This window comes from Mirounga leonina, unplaced genomic scaffold (genome assembly GCF_011800145.1).
Source record: "Mirounga leonina isolate KUSES-001 unplaced genomic scaffold, KU_Mleo_1.0 Mir_165, whole genome shotgun sequence".
In the NCBI taxonomy this organism is placed as follows: Eukaryota; Metazoa; Chordata; class Mammalia; order Carnivora; family Phocidae; genus Mirounga; species Mirounga leonina.
This window is the reverse complement of record NW_023270415.1, coordinates 19,125,465-19,143,773: the sequence shown is the minus strand read 5'-3', so window position 1 is coordinate 19,143,773 and position 18,309 is coordinate 19,125,465. Positions and strand designations below refer to the sequence as shown.

At 37.9% G+C, this 18,309-nt stretch overlaps 1 long non-coding RNA gene across 3 annotated transcripts in view; it reads left to right on the top strand.

Annotated features, from left to right (window-relative positions):
- The window catches only part of LOC118014900, a 160,271-nt gene that overhangs the window by 73,856 nt on the left and 68,106 nt on the right, over positions 1 to 18,309 (top strand). For all 3 annotated transcript variants that reach the window (XR_004680415.1, XR_004680416.1, XR_004680414.1), the window contains 2 exons: positions 6,271 to 6,333; positions 7,278 to 7,368. This is a non-coding gene — a long non-coding RNA (uncharacterized LOC118014900). The remainder of the gene's footprint in view (positions 1 to 6,270; positions 6,334 to 7,277; positions 7,369 to 18,309) is intronic.

Here is an 18,309-nt window from a genome sequence, read left to right as displayed (position 1 = left end):
TTAACAAACACAAAGATATAGCTTTTGAATAGTATTTCTATACTATTAAAGAAAAGTTTGTGAAATTGCTTCCTTTATTTGTTATTCCAATATTTTTATTTTAGGACTAGAATTTTTACCTTCTATATGTAACTTCTAAAAATACTTAATAAAATATATTTTTAAAATTCTTTTGGAATATTAAATAAGTCTGTGAGGAAATGTGGGAATAAAACATGTAGAAGAGGAGCAAAGCAGAAGCATGAGATGAGGGAAGAGAATGAGCACCAACTCTGTGGGATGCTTAGGAGCAACCCCCACCTTGAAGCCTGGAGCTTCAGGGCACAAGTGGGACTGGGGAAAAAGCCTTGGGCCTTTGTAGAGAAGGGAGTTGGATCAAAGGTCATTGGCTTAAAGTCAGGATTCTGGAGGAAATATACTCCAATAAACAGGACAAACTAGGAGAAAAAATAACTTTTCCACAAAAGCAGTTGTCAAGAAAGTTTTCAGTCTTGGTTGTAGATACAGGTAAAAAAAAGAAAAAAGTTTTCCCTGAGATTTCTTAATCACTGGCCAGAGTCCGCACAGATTTAGGGTCTGATTTGCAATCTTTTCATGACCCTAAAAACTGCAAACAAAAACTATAAAGTACATGCGAGTTTGTAATATCCTGGGTAATGGTAGGAGCAAACATAAAAACTCCTTGAAGAATAGATACTCATACCCAGATTTAAAGAATTCTCAGAAAAACTTCCAACAAATACAAGTTCACAATAAAAAATATCTTAAAATCCATAAGATAATAAGTCCCATGAATGAGAGTCAGAAAAAAACAACCAAAAACAGAATCAGACCTGTAAAAACATAAGGCACTAGAATTTTCAAATCCAGAATACAATAATTATGCTGATGTGTTTAAAGAAAAAAAATATGGAACAAAACAGGAGCAAGAGACTATAAAAAATAAGGACTTTACAGGTAATATGATGGCACTAAATTCATATCTTTCAGTAGTTACTCTCAATGTGAACGGCCTAAATGCTCCCATGAAATGGCACAGGGTTTCAGATTGGATAAAAAGACAGGACCCATCTGTATGCTGTTTACAAGAGACTCATTTTGAACCTAAAGCCCCCTCCAGATTGAAAGTGAGGGGATTCAGAACAATTTATCATGCCAATACACCTCAAAAGAAAGCTGCGGTAGCAATTCTCATATCAGTCAAATTAGATTTTAAACCAAAGACTGTAGTAAGAGATGTAGAAGGACACTCTACCATACTTAAAGGGTCTATCCAATAAGATCTAACAATTGTAAATATCTATCTATGCCCACAACATGGGAGCAGCCAACTACATAAGCCAACTATTAACCAAAATAAAGAATCATATTGATAATAATACATTAATAGTAGGAGACCTCAACACTTCACTCTCAGATCATCTAAGCAGAAGATAACAAATAAGAGTTTTGAATGACACACTGGAACAGATGGACTTTGTACTTATATACAAAACATTCCACCCTAAAACAACAGAATACTCATTCTTCTTGAGTGCACATGGAACTTTCTCCAGAATAGACCACATTCTGGGTCACAAATCAGGTCCCAACTGATACCAAAAGATTGAGATTATTCCCTGCATGTTATCAGACAACAATGCTTTGAAACTGGAACTCAATCACAAAAAAAAAATTTGGAAGGAATTCAAACACTTGGAAGTTAAAGAGCATCCTGCTAAAGAATGATTGGATCAACCAGGAAATTAAAGAAGAACTTAAACAATTCATGGAAACTAATGAGAATGACAACACATCAGTCCAAAACCTATGGAATACTGCAAAGGCGGTCCTAAGGGGGAAATACATAGCCATCCAAGCCTCTCTCAAAAAAGTAGAAAAATCCCAAATGCACAAGCTAACCTTACACCTAAAGGAGCTGGAGAAAGAACAGTAAATAAACCTAAGCAGGAGAAGAGAAATAATAAAGATAAGAGCAGAGATCAATGAGATAAAAACCAGAAAAACAGTAGAAAAGATCAATGAAACTAGGAGTTGGTTCTTTGAAAGAATTAATAAGATCGATAAACCTCTGGCCAGACTTATCCAAAAGAAAAGGGAAAGGACCCAGATCACTAAAATCATGAATGAAAGGGAAGAGATCATAACTAACACCAAGGAAATAGAAACAATTATTAGAAATTTTTACTAGCAATGATTTGCCAACAAATTAAGCAACCTGGAAGAAATGGATGCCTTCCTGGAAACTTAAAAACTACCAAGACTGAAACAGGAAGAAATAGACAATGTGAATAGACCAATAACCAGTAACAAAATTGAAGCAGTAATAAAAAACCTCCCAAAAAACAAGAGTCCAGGGCCAGATGGCTTCCCAGGGGAATTCTACCAAACATTTAAAGAAGAAATCATACCTATTCCACTGAAGCTGTTCCAAAAAATAGAAATAGAAGGAAAACTTCCAAACTCATTCTATGAGGCCAGGCTTACCCTGATCCCAAAACCAGACAAAGACCCCATCAAAAAGGAGAATTACAGACCAATATCCCTGATGAACATGGATGCAAAAATTCTCACCAAGATCCTAGCCAGTAGGATCCAACAGCACATTAAAAGGATTATTGACCAGGACCAGGTGGGGTTTAATCCTGGGATGCAAGGGTGGTTCAACATTCACAAATCAATCAAAGTGCTAGATCACATTAACAAAAGAGACAAGAACCATATGGTCTTCTCAATTGATGCAGAAAAAGCATTTGACAAAATATAGCATCCTTTCCTGATTAAAACTCTTCAAAATATAGGGATAGAGGGAACATACCTCAATATCATAAAAGCCATCTACAAAAAGCCCACAGCGAATATCATTCTCAATGGAGAAAAACTGAGAGCTTTTCCCTTAAGGTCAGGAACATGACAGGGATGCCCACTCTCACCACTGTTGTTCAACATAATACTAGAAGTCCTAGCCTCAGCAATCAGACAACAAAAAGAAACAAAGGCATTCAAATCAGCAAAGAAGAAGTCAAACTCTCACTCTTCTCAGATTACATGATACTGTATGTGGAAAACCCAAAAGACTCCACCCCCAAATTACTGGAACTCATACAGCAATTCAGCAACATGGCAGAATACAAAATCAATGCACAGAAATCAGTTGCATTTCTATACACAAACAATGTGACTGAAGAAAGAGAAATTAAGGAGTTGAGTCCATTTACAGTAGCCCCCAAACCATAAGATACCTAGGAATAGACCTAACCAAAGAGGTAAAGGATCTTTACTCTAGAAACTACAGAACACTTATGAAAGAAATTGAGGAAGACACAAAGAGATGGAAAAATATTCCATGCTCATGGATTGGAAGAATAAACTTTGTTAAAATGTCTGTGCTGCCCAGAGCAATCTACACTTTCAATACAATCCCTATCCAAAAAGCATCGACATTTTTCACAGAGCTGGAACAAACAATTCTAAAATGTGTATGGAAACAGGAAAGACCCTGAATTGCCAGGGGATTGTTGAAAAAGAAAACCAAAGCTGGTGGCATCACAATGCCCATCTTCAAGCTATATTATAAAGCTGTGATCATCAAGACAGCATGGTATTGTCACAAAAACAGACACATAGATCAGTGAACAGAATAGACACCCCAGAAATGGACCCTCAATTCTATGGTCAACTAATCTCGGACAAATCAGGAAAGAATATCCAATGGAAAAAAACCAGTCTCTTCAATAGATGGTGCTGGGAAAATTGGACAGCCACATGCAGAAGAATGAAACTGGACCATTCTCTTATACCATATACAAAGATAAACTCAAAATGGATGAAAGACCTCAATGTGAGACAGGAATCCATCAAAATCCTAGAGGAGAACATAGGAAGTAACTTCTTTGACATTGGCCATAGCGACCTCTTTCAAGACATGTCTCTAAAGGCAAGGGAAACAAAAGCAAAATTGAACTATTGGGACTTCATCAAGATAAAAAGCTTTTGCACAGCAAAGGAAACAAAACTAAGAGGCAACCCACGGAATGGGAGAAGATATTTGCAAATGACATTATAGATAAAGGACTAGTATCCAAGATCTATAAAGAACTTCTCAAACTCAACACCCCAAAAACAAATAATCAAGTCAAAAAATGAGCAGAAGACATGAATAGACACTTCTCCAAAGAAGACATACAAATGGCTAGCAGACACATGAAAAAATGTTCAACATCTCTAGCCATCAGAGAAGAGATGAAAGATATTGAACGTAAATTAGTAGGAATTGAAGACCTAATAGGAAGTTATACCATTTATAAAATTTGGACCTCTCTTTCCATTGCCCCTCCAACCCTAGAAGCAGAGGCCAACTTCTTGCTCTCACTCAACTCTGAATTACTATCCTCTATATAACTTCTTAGCATTCCCATTACCTCTGTAACCAATTGCTTGTATTAAATTCCCTGTACTGAGAGACTTACAGTGGTATCTCTCTTCCTGGCTGGATCCAGAATGATAAAAAATATTGACTAAGTTTTAATTTTCTAAGTTAAATATGCAGGTTATGAGTTTAAGAGTAAACATGGTGGAAAAGGTAGAAGATGGAAAGAGCTCCCAGTCTATTTAAAAATAGACATGAAATGAAAGAGGAAATAGGAAAGAAAAATTAAGAAAAACAAAAAGCACAAAATAAAATGATATGGGTAAATATATATATATATATTAATATTTACAATACACTTAAATGGTTTAATGAAAATAGTTGAATTCTTCAGTTAAATGGCAGAAAATTTCATATATGGAGTCAGAGTTCAGCTATATGCAAAAAGGAAGTGACACATAAGGGGTTGAAAACCAAAGAAAGGTTGAAAATAAAAGGATAGAAATAGTTATATAAGGCAAATACCAACCAATAGAAAATTGGGGTACCTATACTAATATATGTAGTATTAGGCAAAATAGAAATCAGGGCAAAAATACTCTTGCTATAATAAAATGCTTTCGTTATGATAAAAGTTTCAGCTGACCAGAAGGATAAAACAATTCTAAGTTCTTCTGTACCTGATAGCATAACTTCAAAAATATAATCAAAAAATGATAGGAGAAATGGGGAAATTCACTATTGCAGAAGGAGATTTTTGACATATCTCCCATAACGGATAGAACAAGTAGATTTTTAAAATAGGTAAAAAATAATCATGAATGTCATGATTAACCAGCTTGATCTAATCGACATACATAGAACCCTAAACGACAACTGGAGAATACTCGTTTTCCTCACACATGGAACATTTCTGAAAACTTCTACATCTTGAATTATTAGGCTTCAGCAGAAACACCACTCTGCAGGATTCTATGGTTTCTATCAGTTTGCTGAGTTGTTTTTGCTACTCTACAGACTGAAATGCCAAGGGCCACCCTGGCAATCCAACTTGTTCAATATTTTTCAAACTGTTATGCATAATATCTAATCTCCCTTGGTCCCTGATGTTCTCACAGATGAACAAAGTTTTCCTCTGCCCTTCCTTTCACAAAGCTCCTCTTGAGAGAAAGCTAAAATTGCCCATTTTAAGTAGATTCACAGGAAGTCCTAACCAGCGTTATCCTTCAGTCATAGCAGATGCATCGAGAACATGTTTATTGCTCTTAAAATCACTTAAATTACCCACCCTGCAAATTCAATGAAAAATAAATTAAAAGATGATTTTCTGTTTAGTAATTTGTTTTTCATGCTGACTCTAAAAATTTTTATAAGCAACAAATGTATTTTTCTTTTAAAAAAATCTTCAAATACATAATCATATAGTACATAAAAAATAGTTTTGAATGATACAAAATGTCCATATAGTATCTGATGTTATACAAGTCATAGAAAGCCCTCCCAGGGATTATGCCATCTGCCTATGTGTATCAGGGTTCCATGGTCAAAGAAGTGATGAAGCAAAGGGCTTATTATAAAGTGACAATGTTGAACTTCATCTGAGCCCTGTGCTCCTGAGAGCAGTGACAGTTGAGAAACCTGCCTATCCTTTTGTAATTCTTCTTTGTTTGAGAAGTGACAAAATGGCTAAACAGCTAACCAGCTAACTGCAAAAGACTACCATGTCCGTTCATACTCTGAATTAAGACCCATCTCCATTCTTCTTGAAAGACTCTCATGTTTTATAAAATCCCAAGTTTTGTCCATCTTCTTTGAGACATTTATCATAATGAATGTTCTCTCTGTTGCAATGGCCTGAATAAAATTATTTCCTTAACTGTCTGGAGCATTTTGTCTTTCAGGGTTTGGTGCCACGACTCAGATAGTATCTGTCCCTGCCTCAGGATCCTGTTTACTCCTACCAGGTAATGAGACCCCTTCAGAGCTTTTGTGCTTCATTCCTGTGTGATAATCCAGGGACCCAAAAGTGAGCTCAGTTCCTAATCCTGTGTTCTGGACTCTTGTCCATTCATAGCATGATAAAGATTTGATTTGATACCTTTTGAGTACTTGCTTCATATCTGCACAGATTCTTCTGGTTTCATGGTCTGATCATTTTTGTGATTTCTGTAAATGTATCAATGGTTTATAGAGATCTTGTTTTCTAGGTTGAAAGACAACAACGAATCTGGTGTTAGTCTTTTCTGTTTATCTTTTTCCCTGTCTTGAGCTAAAAACAGCTAAGAATTTGTACCCACTGGTAATAAAACCCTATTTAGACCAGTGATATTTTGTTTCTGTGTTTATTCTCATAGCTAAATTTTTTACAATAAAGTTATAAGCTCTCCATTTGTATCTGTTTGTATGTTTATATAACTGAAACTCAGGAAGGTCTTTACATCTCATTGTGTAAGTATATAATATTTTCCTACCTTTCATGGTATTAATAAATTAGATCATAAAATCTCTGAAAGGAGCCCTACTCTGATTGACTTAGTGATAAAAAGCACTTATGTAAGCTGAATATTCCTAAAATTTCCAGATACCAAGGAAAATACACCTCAAATATTTTCCTTATAGAAATGAACCCAGAAATGTTTTAAGAATTCAAGTGCACATAATTTAGGTAAATCCTTGGCAGATAAGATTCATTTTGATTTAATTAAAAGCAGCTACATATTTTCTATTAGATCAAGGTTAAGTATAATATACATGTAGACCTTTTTCTATTTAGGTATGTTTTTCCTAAACATATATAAGTTTGCTGATTGAAAAAGATATGACTTCTACTAAATGTTTAAGATTATTAAAAATATGAATATGTTTAACAAAAATTGAATCATAATTTTGACAAATTTTATTTCGACAGTGTTGTAGACACTCTTGCAAAGAAAAGATGGACATCCACCCAAAATATGGTTCAGATTGGAGACTGATGATGCCACAGGAACGCCAAGAAGGTAGGAATATTACTCACATTAGGAGGCTTTCTGGAGAGAGCAGGGCAGGCCTGCCAAACAAGTCCAAAGTGGCTTATAAGAGGACAAGGAGACTGGCCTGGGTCTTTTATGGTGGTTAGGGGAAGGGGCTGGAGTGAAGTTTCCTACATGCAGGCAGGGACTTGGCATGGTTCAAACTTTCCACCAGTAGCAAAGGAGGAAGCACCTGGTCTTTCCTATCAACTTGCCTGGAGCAGTCGAACATCAAATGAGGCAGACTCCTAATTACAAGCAGTATCAGCATTTTGTAATATGTCAACTTGAACATAATTTCTAAGATTTTCAATCTTAGTAATTAGTAACTTGAATTTAGTAATCTTAAGTAACTTAAACCTTGTATTGATATTAAATTGAGTTAATCAATCAATATTTACTAGATGCCTAGATTATTTCTAAGTAAGACGGAATACTGAAACATTAATTACTAAGCGTAATTTTGTTTATATTTTTGCCTCTTATTTCTATGGTATAGAGAGAGTATGTATTTAGGTCTGTTAAAGAACGTGTTCATTTTTGCCACTTTGAGAAATTGTACTATAAGGGATGCGTTTGTGTTAAGGAGATGAGAGTAGTTTTGCCCTAAGGTAAAATGACTTGTTGCTCCAGAATAAGAAGAGGAAAATGCAGGACAAAACCAAAATGAATACAGAAAGTTGTGGAAGGTGTGCTGGATTTTTTTTGTGTGTGTGTCTTTTTGTAATGGTCAAAGCTGACTAAGTTTGATGGGTGTCTTATTTCTCTCTTGCTGCTATAACAAATTACCACAACCAAGTAGCTGAAAACAGTTCAAAAGTCCAAAATGGGTCTCACTGGGCTAAAATCAAGATAGCAGGGCTGCATTCCTTCAGGAGGTTCTAGGAGAGAATCCATTTTGTTTCCTTTTCACCCTTGGAGAGGCTTCCTAGAATCTGTGACTCACGGCCCCCTTCCATCTTCAAAGCCAGCAATAACCAGTTAGTCTTTCTCACATTGTATCATTCTGACAATGACTCCTCTCCTCTCTCTTCTACATTTAAACAGCCGTTGTGATTATGTTGGGTCCACCAGAAAATCCTGTTATTTTAAGGTCAGATGATTGGTAACCTTAATTCCCTCTGCAATGGAATTAATTCCCTCTTGTTGTGTAACATAACATATTCACAGTTTTCAGAAATTAGGAAGTGGACGTCTTTGAGGGGCCATTTTCCTGCCTACCACAATGAATTAATTATAAGATTTTCAAAAGATTTCATAACAGGGGCACCTGGGTGGTTCAGTCGGTTAAGCATCTGATGTTTGATTTTGGCTCAGGTCATGATCTCAGGGTCGTGAGATGGAGCCCTGTGTTGGGCGCCATACTCAGTGGGGATTCTGCTTGAGATTGTCTCTCTCCCATTCTCCCCCATGCTCTCTCTCTTTCTCAAATAATAAATAAGTAAATCTTTAAAAAAAAAAAAAGATTTCTAACAAACGTCATACTGGTACAAAGACAGAATTTGGTCTTCTCAGTTATTGTGGAAAATTTTTCTTAGATTATTGGCCTGCTCTAAGAAGTGGTTGTAAAAGATTATTCTTATTTGATGTGTAATCTGTCTAGATCACTGCCCAGATCCTTATTTGGACTCTAGGTTGTCTGGCAGCTGGCCCTTTCCCTCAAAATATGAAGAAGCCCTGTGAGCTGAAGCCCGAGGGCTTGATATAAACCTCAAAGCACTCACTACCACAGCAGACCATGCATGGGCCAGAGTTCCTTATGGATGTTAAGGGAGAGTCCTGTCTGGGCCACTAAGTTCTCTCCCTCTTCTTTGAGATATTCATTAGTGAACATTCTCCCTACTGCAATAGCTTGGGTAAAACATTTCCTTAATTGTCTAGCACATTTTATCTTTCACAAAAGCAAAACACCATCCTTAAATTACCTATTTTCCAAGCTGACTTTTGCTTCACCTGGAACCCTTGCTCTTAAGGAGAAGTGTAGCTTGATCAGTTGTTCAGAGCATGGGGTCTGGAGCAAGTCTCAAATTTTGGCTCTGCCATTCATACGGGGTGACCATGGGCAAGGGACTTGATCTTCCTGTGCCTCAATGTACCTATCCATAAACAGGGATGATGATGGGGATGATGATGGTGGTGATAATGATTGGGATGATGATGGTGATAATGATGATGGTGATGATGATGATGATGATGATAGTGATGATGATGAGGATGATGATGGTGATGATGGTGATGGAACCTACCTCACAAGGGTCTTAAGAAAGGAGCTCAGAACAAGTGCCTGGTTCAGATTGCTATACACACATCTGCTATTCTTATTTGAGGAACATCTAAGGCTCACCAAGTCCTAATATCCTGAGGAAAGTTTATCCATTCTTCTGAATTGAAATTTCATGCTCAGCTTTAACCTCAGGGTTTGCATAGCACATACATTGTAGGAGAATAATAAATATTGAGTAAATTAATGGAAGATGGCAAATGGGTGGATTTTTGGAGGAAGGAAGGAACTATGGGTGAGGAGGCAGGTATTATAACATCAACTGTAGTATTTCTTTACAGTTAAATGAGCAATTTGAATTCTAAGCTCTATCTCACAGTTGTGTCATTTATTCTCAGAAATCAAATTAAATACACTTCTTCAAGGAAGTGTGTGCTACACAGGCAGCTGATATGATCAAGACCACTGCACTCCATGTTCTGGGGTCAAGGCGTGTGAGGCAGTGTGACCTAACTTCAATTAATGACAGCTGCCTCTGGAAACCTGGTTTCTTTCCTTAGGGAAACAGTATAAATTAAAGTCTAGCCAGATTGAAATGCATCACTGCTCAACTGAGTACAGAAACTTGAATTCACACTTTGATTTGTCAGGAAGACAGAAATGCTTTCAACATATAATCAGCCCCATCATTCTTCACACTAAATGGAAATATGCAGACTTATCCAGGCACCTAATGTGGGAAATCTTATTAAACTTTAAAACAGACAGTAGAACTGTATGTCATTTTTTAAAATTAAGCTCTAATGTGATAATCAGTTTATGTTCTGAAACAAATCAATAGTCCAGGCAACCAGCCATAACTCTTGCTATATACTGCCCTCCAGTGGACTCCTGTCAGATGTAACCTCTGAACATTATTTCAAAAAAACCTATACATATTTCTTTTCAATGGGATGTTAAATCTTTGACATAAACTTTAAAAATGCATTTGAAAATATTAATGATAATCCTCAAGACTATTTTTTAAAATCACCTTGGAGCGCCTGGGTGGCTCAGTCATTAAGCTTCTGCCTTCGGCTCAGGTCATGATCTCAGGGTCCTGGGATCCAACCCCGCACAGGGCTCCCTGCTCAGTGGGAAGCCTGCTTCTCCCTTTCCCACTCTCCCTGCTGTGTTCCCTCTCTCGCTGTCTCTCTCTCTGTCAAATAAATAAATAAAGTCTTTAAAAAAAATTACCTTGTTTTTAAATTATCTGATGTCAAGGTAAAGTACTTATTTATTTCTCCCAGAGCTTGGCTCTCCCTCAGGAATTTGCCATAGTGTTGGTTTGTTTCTGTTTTGGCCCATGTCTTTAGTGGTCCCTCAGCCTACTACTACTTCTAAATTCACTCTGGGCAAAAGAGAGATGGCTTTATACTTATCAGAAGAAGCTCTCATAGCCCCTTGACACTAGGGGCAAGCAACCATTTCTTCTTATTTTACAAACAAAAGTCACAAATCAGTGCTAAAGCTAAGAATAAAACTGAGATGCTGCCATTTCTGGAGAACCCTCAATGTGTGAAGTTCTGATAACTGGAAGGTGACTTCCAGCACACTGATTTGACTCATTCCATCAGAATTTGGTTTGAAGCATCTGCTTTCTGCTTGGGTCATGATCCTAGGGTCCTAGGATCGAGCTTCTCCTTCTGCCCCTCTCCCCATCACTCACCCTGCTTGCTCTCTCTCTCTCTCAAATAAATAAATAAAATCTTTAAAAAAAAAAGAATTTGGTTTGATGAAATATTACCTGTCTTTTCGTGGCTACCTGATTTCTCACTGCCTCCATTTCAGGAACATTTTCTGTTGTTTTAAAATAATACCTCACAGTTTTTGTAAATATTATATGGCATACACACTGCAAAATTGGGAATTTAGTGTATGAGATTTTCTCAGGGCAGGAAATTATGACGAATACTAACTAAATAACAGGACTCTCACAGGTAACTAATTACATGGAAAGGAAAATGACCAGAAGGACATTTCTGGAAGACAATTATTGGTTTTTTCTCTTTAAAGTAAGCATGACTAAAGCTAAGCTCAACTTAGTCCTCTAAATATACACATAAAATATGAAATCATTCAGCAGACACTAGCCTCTTTCTAGATGGTAAAAGACTTCTTTAGAAGTGGGATTCTAAAATATTGCTCTAACAGTAATTCACCACCAGATTGATGAACACTGAAAATATGTCTACAATCTAGTGAAATTTTGAGATAACACAGCACTTCAAGTCATGCTATTTGAGTTTATTTTGAATGCATTTCTATATTCTATTTGCTTATCAAAATAATCCTTCAATCCCCACAATAATGAACATAGGTAATTGTCTGTTTAGTCTCTAATAATAACCTCAATTACATTTTAAGTATTCCATAACCAAACTCTGAGATAAATCTCTTTATAGAATGCTTTAACATAAAAGATTAAGAGATGAAGAGGAGCTCTTGAAATTGATTAAATTTGACTCTAGTGTAATTTGATATATTCAGTATGTATTTACTTATTCACTCTCTTGCGCTAAAAATATTCATTGAGCATCTACTATATACCAGAATGTAAAATACAAAGTGTTCAAACATGATCAGGAAGGTCCTGCTGAGGAGGAGTTCAGCATTTAGTGGGCAAGTAAGATGGGTAAATAGATAATTAAAATACAATATAGTTAAGTATTGTAATAGAGGCATGTAGGGACATTTCACAGAAGGGGCATTATTTGCATTTTGAAAAATAAGTGAGTTTATTGGGTATACAGTCTGCAATGAGCTTACTCCAAGTGCAAATGTAGCCAGGCACCAAAAAGGCTGGCTTATACAAGAAACTACAACTAGTTCCATTTGGCCTGAGTAAGGGGAGCCTAGAAGGAAAGGGGAGTATGCTGGGTGGGTGGAGGTCTTCACATGTTTCAACAGGTGCTTTGAAAAGTTTATGGGAACAATTGAAGAATTTTAAGCAGGATAATGATATGATCATATTTAAATTTTAGAAAGTGTACTCTGATGGAGGAGAAATGTGAGGGACATTTCATTAGCAGCAGGCAAGCCTGTTTAGAGGATTGGGGGTATCCCAAATATGAGATGATGAGAAATGCAAATCCAAAAAGACTGTAAATCTAATGAAATACATCTTAAGAAACATATACTGTTTTCCAGATTTATAAATTCTGTAAAGTGAGTGTTTTATAAATGATATCAAATCATTTCCTAGGTGAAAAATGTATAGAAGTAAAATTTCTAATTGGAAATATAACCACATATTATTAATATAAAAGGTGGTATTCATATTTGCTTATTTATTCTTTCTCTTAGGGTATCATTCTGCACACCTTTTTGTTTCTTATTTGTCAAATATATAATCAGACCTGAATTTTGCCTTCTCAAATACATCCCATCCCTTTCTAGGCTATTTTAGTCGTTTAAAAAGCATTATTCATGGACCAAAAGAAATCTCTGAAATAAAATCAGTGGGGAGAAAGAATTGATAGGAAAAAGATGACACGAGACAGAGATAGACACTTAGGATAATACACTGGCCTGCCACAATGTCTGAAAATAATCTAGAACACAATGCACAGATTCTTAATTAGACAGAGCTAATCTAAGAATCATTTAAGGCCCCTCAATCCTGGGCCTAAAATAAAATAAAAATGAGTCCAATTTCAATGCTTAAATGAAATTATACTGGGGGTAAAAATAAGCCACGCTCTTTATACTCTTTATGACAGCTGAACTCAATTTTAGTAGGGAAAAAATTAAGGGTGCTTAGTGTAAAGGGAAAAAAAGCAAATTTACATGCGTTGTCATGACTCAGGTGCGCTTGAACCTCCACTGCAGACTGGATGCAGAAGGCTCTTGATTGAGAACCCTCTAGGTGCCAAGTGCTACACAACCACCTGCTGGCTGTGGGTCCTCGGACACATTACTTAGCCTGTCTAGGCCTAGTTTCTTCATCTATAACAGGGTGTCATGGCACTATTGACATTTTTAGGCCAGATCATTTTTTGTTGCAGGGGACTGTCTGGAACATGATCCCAAGCTGTTTACACAGGAGATTCTGAGCGAATTTCCTCCAGTGTGAGGTAAAGATCCTTCCTGAGTGCAGCCTCGTTTCCCTATGGGTGACTGCTTATACACACATCTCCACATTGTGGGTACCATGCACCCAGGATAAACTTTGAGAAGAGAAATATTTCCCAAAGAATTAAAATCTACAAGAATGGCTACCTGGCTGGAGCGCCTGGGTGGCTCAGTTGTTAGGAGTCTGCCTTCGGCTCAGGTCATGATCCCAGGGTTCTGGGATCGAGCCCCACATCAGGCTCCCTGCTCAGCAGGAAGCCTGCTTTTCCCTCTCCCATTCCCCTTGCTTGTGTTCCCTCTCTCACTGTGTCTCTCTCTGTCAAATAAATAAAGAAAATCTTTAAAAAAAAGAAAAAAAGAATGGCTCCCTGGCTAAAAACAAAAGGACTTCACATTACAAAGTAAACATGTAGGTTTTTAATCTTAAATGTCTACATTTTAGTCACTTTACAATTTTCCTTAAGAATTGTAGAGTGGATTATTAATATTTGGGTAAATAAAGAATCTGTTGTTGTTCATAAAAACAAAAGCACAGTCTGAATTCAAGTTTTTCTCTTTTGCTAGATAGAAACCATTTGCAGGCACATTTGAAGTCAGACTTTGCTTTAGCTTCTACCATCAACAGAATGTTATGTTCATTGGTTGATTTTATGAACTGAGTTCTAATTTGGACATCTTACTACAAATATTAATTTCATCCTTTTTTATTTTTGAATTTTGACTGCTAATTTTAGTTTCTTTTTAAATCTTCTAAGCTGCAAAGCCACATCTGATGGCCCATTTAATGTAAGAAAGGTCTAGCCTTCACTGTTAGAGAATTTCTTTTTCTTCTTACAGTCACATTTGCCAACTTCAAAACATCTTGAGCTTTTCTTTTATTGACACATCTTCCCTATCATTACTTGCTCTGGGTGAAGAGTTGGACTTTCAGAGCTAAACGATGGGATACAAAGACATGTAGAGAGGGGTGCCTGGGTGTCTCAGTCAGCTAAGAGTCCAACTTTTGGTTTCGGCTCAGCTCATGATCTCAGGGTCCTAGTATTGAGCCCCACATGGGGCTCTGTGCTCAGTGCCGTGGAGTCTGCTGGAGATTATCTCCCTCTCCCTCTGCTCCTCCCCCTGTTCGTGCTTTCTCTCTCTACCCCCCTCTAAAATAAATGAATAAAATCTTTTAGAAAAAAGACACGTAGAGAGAGAGTTATGTATGAAATAAACATGGAGGGGTTTATGTTTTTTTAATATTCATCAGCACTTTCAGTTTCTAAAACAGATTTTTAAATAAAATACGTGGAATTTAAAGCACAAAATTAAGATGAGTTGTGTGGCCTAAGATACAGCTGAGAGATTCTAAAACTCCCCCCAAAATGTCATCTGCTATCAGCTGTTAGTTTTCCAGCCATTGCTTCAAGTATTGAGGACAAAATAATCACCCCTGAGCCCACTTTCAGAGAGCAGATGTCCTGTAGGAAGCAGGGGAAGGGATTTAAATATCTTTTGTGACTTCTGCCATTTCACTAGGCAGAGCCACTACAAACAGCTCCATGTGGTATGATCAACTGCAGAAATAGAAAACTCTCAGGGGGGGGAAAGATGGCGGAGGAGTAGGGAACCCTATTTCAACTGGTCCCTGGAATTGAGCTGGATATCTACCAGACCACTCTGAGCACCCACGAAACCAGCCTGAGATGTAAGAAGATCTGGATCTCTACAAACAGAATATTGCAGGCAGTTGGTTTTGAGCTACAAAGCAGGTAGCCATGATTCCGTGGGCAGATATCGGAGGATAAATGGCAGCAGGAGGGTGCCTGGGCGTGGGGATCCTACACCGCCGGTGAGCGACAGCCTCGCGCACTGGGGACGGGCACAGACTTGCAGACCGGTAGTGGCAGGGAAAGGACTCTAGGGCAGCCCCTGGGATCGAAACCCGGAGTGGCGGGGTCTCACATGCGCGTAAACTGGGAGCGGCTGGCGGTTTTAGAAGCACAAAGGGCAGAGACGTGCCCCGACCTGGAGGCAGGACTGGGAGCACTGCAGAGGGGAACACAACCCAGGCCACTGCAGTTTATAGCAGCACAGACAGAAACGGAGACAGTGTGGCCTGGAGAGCTCACTGAAGAACAGACTGTGATCTCTCTGCTGTGAGAGAGAGGGTTGGAAACGGTCTCTTCTGCTCTGACTCACGGAAGAGATGCGGAAAGCCACCAGAGAACAAAAGCCCCCAAAACTGGTTCCCACTGAGCCCATCCCCCCACCACAGGGGCGCAGGGCAACTCCACCTAAACAGGGCTGCCTGAGTACAGCATGGCAGGCCCCTCCCCCAGAAGACAGGCTGGGAAAACAAGAGGCCAGCAACCCTAAGGTCCCTACAAAACAGGTGCATCTTGCTTGGGTTCTGGTCAATAATTTGGACTCTATACATTCCCTCAACCACCCATCAACAGAATGACTAGGAGGAGGAGCCCCCAAAATAGAAAAGACTCAGAGATTATGACTTATGCTGCAGATTTACAAATGGATGCAGATATACCAAGATGTCGGAGATGGAATTCAGGCTAGCAATCATGAAGACAATGGCTAGAATGGAGAAATCAATTAATGGCAACACAGAGTCTCTAAGGGCAGAAATGGAAGCTGAATTGGCAGAACTTAAAAATGCTATCAATGAGATCCAATCTAATCTAGATAATCTAACAGCTGGGGTAAGTGAGACAGAAGAGAGAATAAGTGACCTGAAAGACAATTTAATAGATAAAAAAGGGAAAAGAAGAGGCCAGGGAAAAACAACTCAGAATCCATGAAAATAGAATCAAAGAAATAAGTGACACCATGAAGCGTTCCGATGTCAGAATTATTGGAATCCCAGAGGGAGTGGAAAGAAAGAGAAAGAACTAGAAGATATATTTGAGCAAATCGTAGCTGAGAACTTTCCTAATCTGGGAAATGAAACAAACATTCGTGTCCTAGAGGCAGAGAGGACCCCTCCCAAGATCAAGGAAAACAGGCCAACACCCCGGCATGTAATAGTAAAACTCGCAAATCTTAGAACTAAGGAAACCATCTTAAGGGCAATTAGGGGGAAGAGATTCCTTACGTACAGAGGGAGGAACATCAGAATAACGTCAGACCTATCCACAGAGACCTGGCAGGCCAGAAAGGCCTGGCAAAACATATTCAGGATACTAAACGAGAAGAACATGCAGCCAAGAATACTTTATCTGGCAAGGCTTTCATTTAGAATGGATGCAGAGCTTCCACAACCAGCAGAAACTGAAAGAATATGTGACCACTAAGCCGGCCCTGCAAGAAATATTAAGGGGGGGGGGTTCTGTAAAAGGAGAAAGACCCAAAGAGTGATATACAACAGAAATTTACAGGGACAATCTATAAAAACAAGGTCCTCACAGGCAACATGGTGACAATAAAGTCATATTTTTCAATAATCACTCTCAACATGAATGGCCTAAACGCTCCCATAAAACAGCACAGGATTGCAGATTGGATAAAAAGACAGGACCCATCCATATGCTGTCTACAAGAGACTCATTTTGAACCTAAAGATACATCCAGACTGAAAGTGAAGGGATGGAGATCCATCTTCCATGCCAGCGGACCTCAAAAGAAAGCTGGGGTAGCAATTCTTATATCAGACAAATTAGATTTTAAGCTAAAGTCTGTAGTTAGAGACACAGAAGGACACTATATCATTTTTAAAGGGTCTATCTAACAAGAAGATCTAACAATTGTAAATATCTATGCCCCCAACATGGGAGCAGCCATCTACATAAGCCAACTGTTAACCAAAATAAAGAGTCACATTGATAACAATACGTTAATTGTAGGAGACTTCAATACTCCACTCTCAGCAATACACAGATCATCTAAGCAGAAAATCAACAAGGAAACAAGAACTTTGAATGATACACTGGACCAGATGGACCTCTTAGATATATACAGAACATTCCACCCTAAAACAACAGAATACTCATTCTTCTCGAGCATAAATGGAACTTTCTCCAGAATAGACCATATACTGGGTCACAAATCAGGTCTCAACCAATCCCAAAAGATTGAGATTATTCCCTGCATATTCTCAGACCACAGTGCTCTAAAACTGGAACTCAATCACAAGAAAAAAATTTGGCAGAAATTCAAACACTTGGAAGCTAAAGACCACTCTGCTCAAGAATGTTTGGATCAACCAAGAAATCAAAGAAGAACTTAAACAATTCGTGGAAATCAATGAGAACGAAAATACATTGGTCCAAAACCTATGGGATACTGCAAAAGTGGTCGTAAGGGGGAAATACATAGCCATCCAAGCCTCACTCAGAAAAACAGAAAAATCCTGACTTCACCAACTAACTCTACACCTTAAAGAACTAGAGAAAAAGCAACAAATGACGCTTAAGCCATGCATTAGAAGAGAAATAATTAAAATTAGAGCAGAAATCAATGAATTAGAAACCAGAAACACAGTAGATCAGATCAACGAAACTAGAAGCAGGTTTTTTGAAAGAACTAATAAGATCAATAAACCACTGGCCAGATTTATCCAAAAGAAAAGAGAAAGGACCCAAATTAATAAAATTATGAAG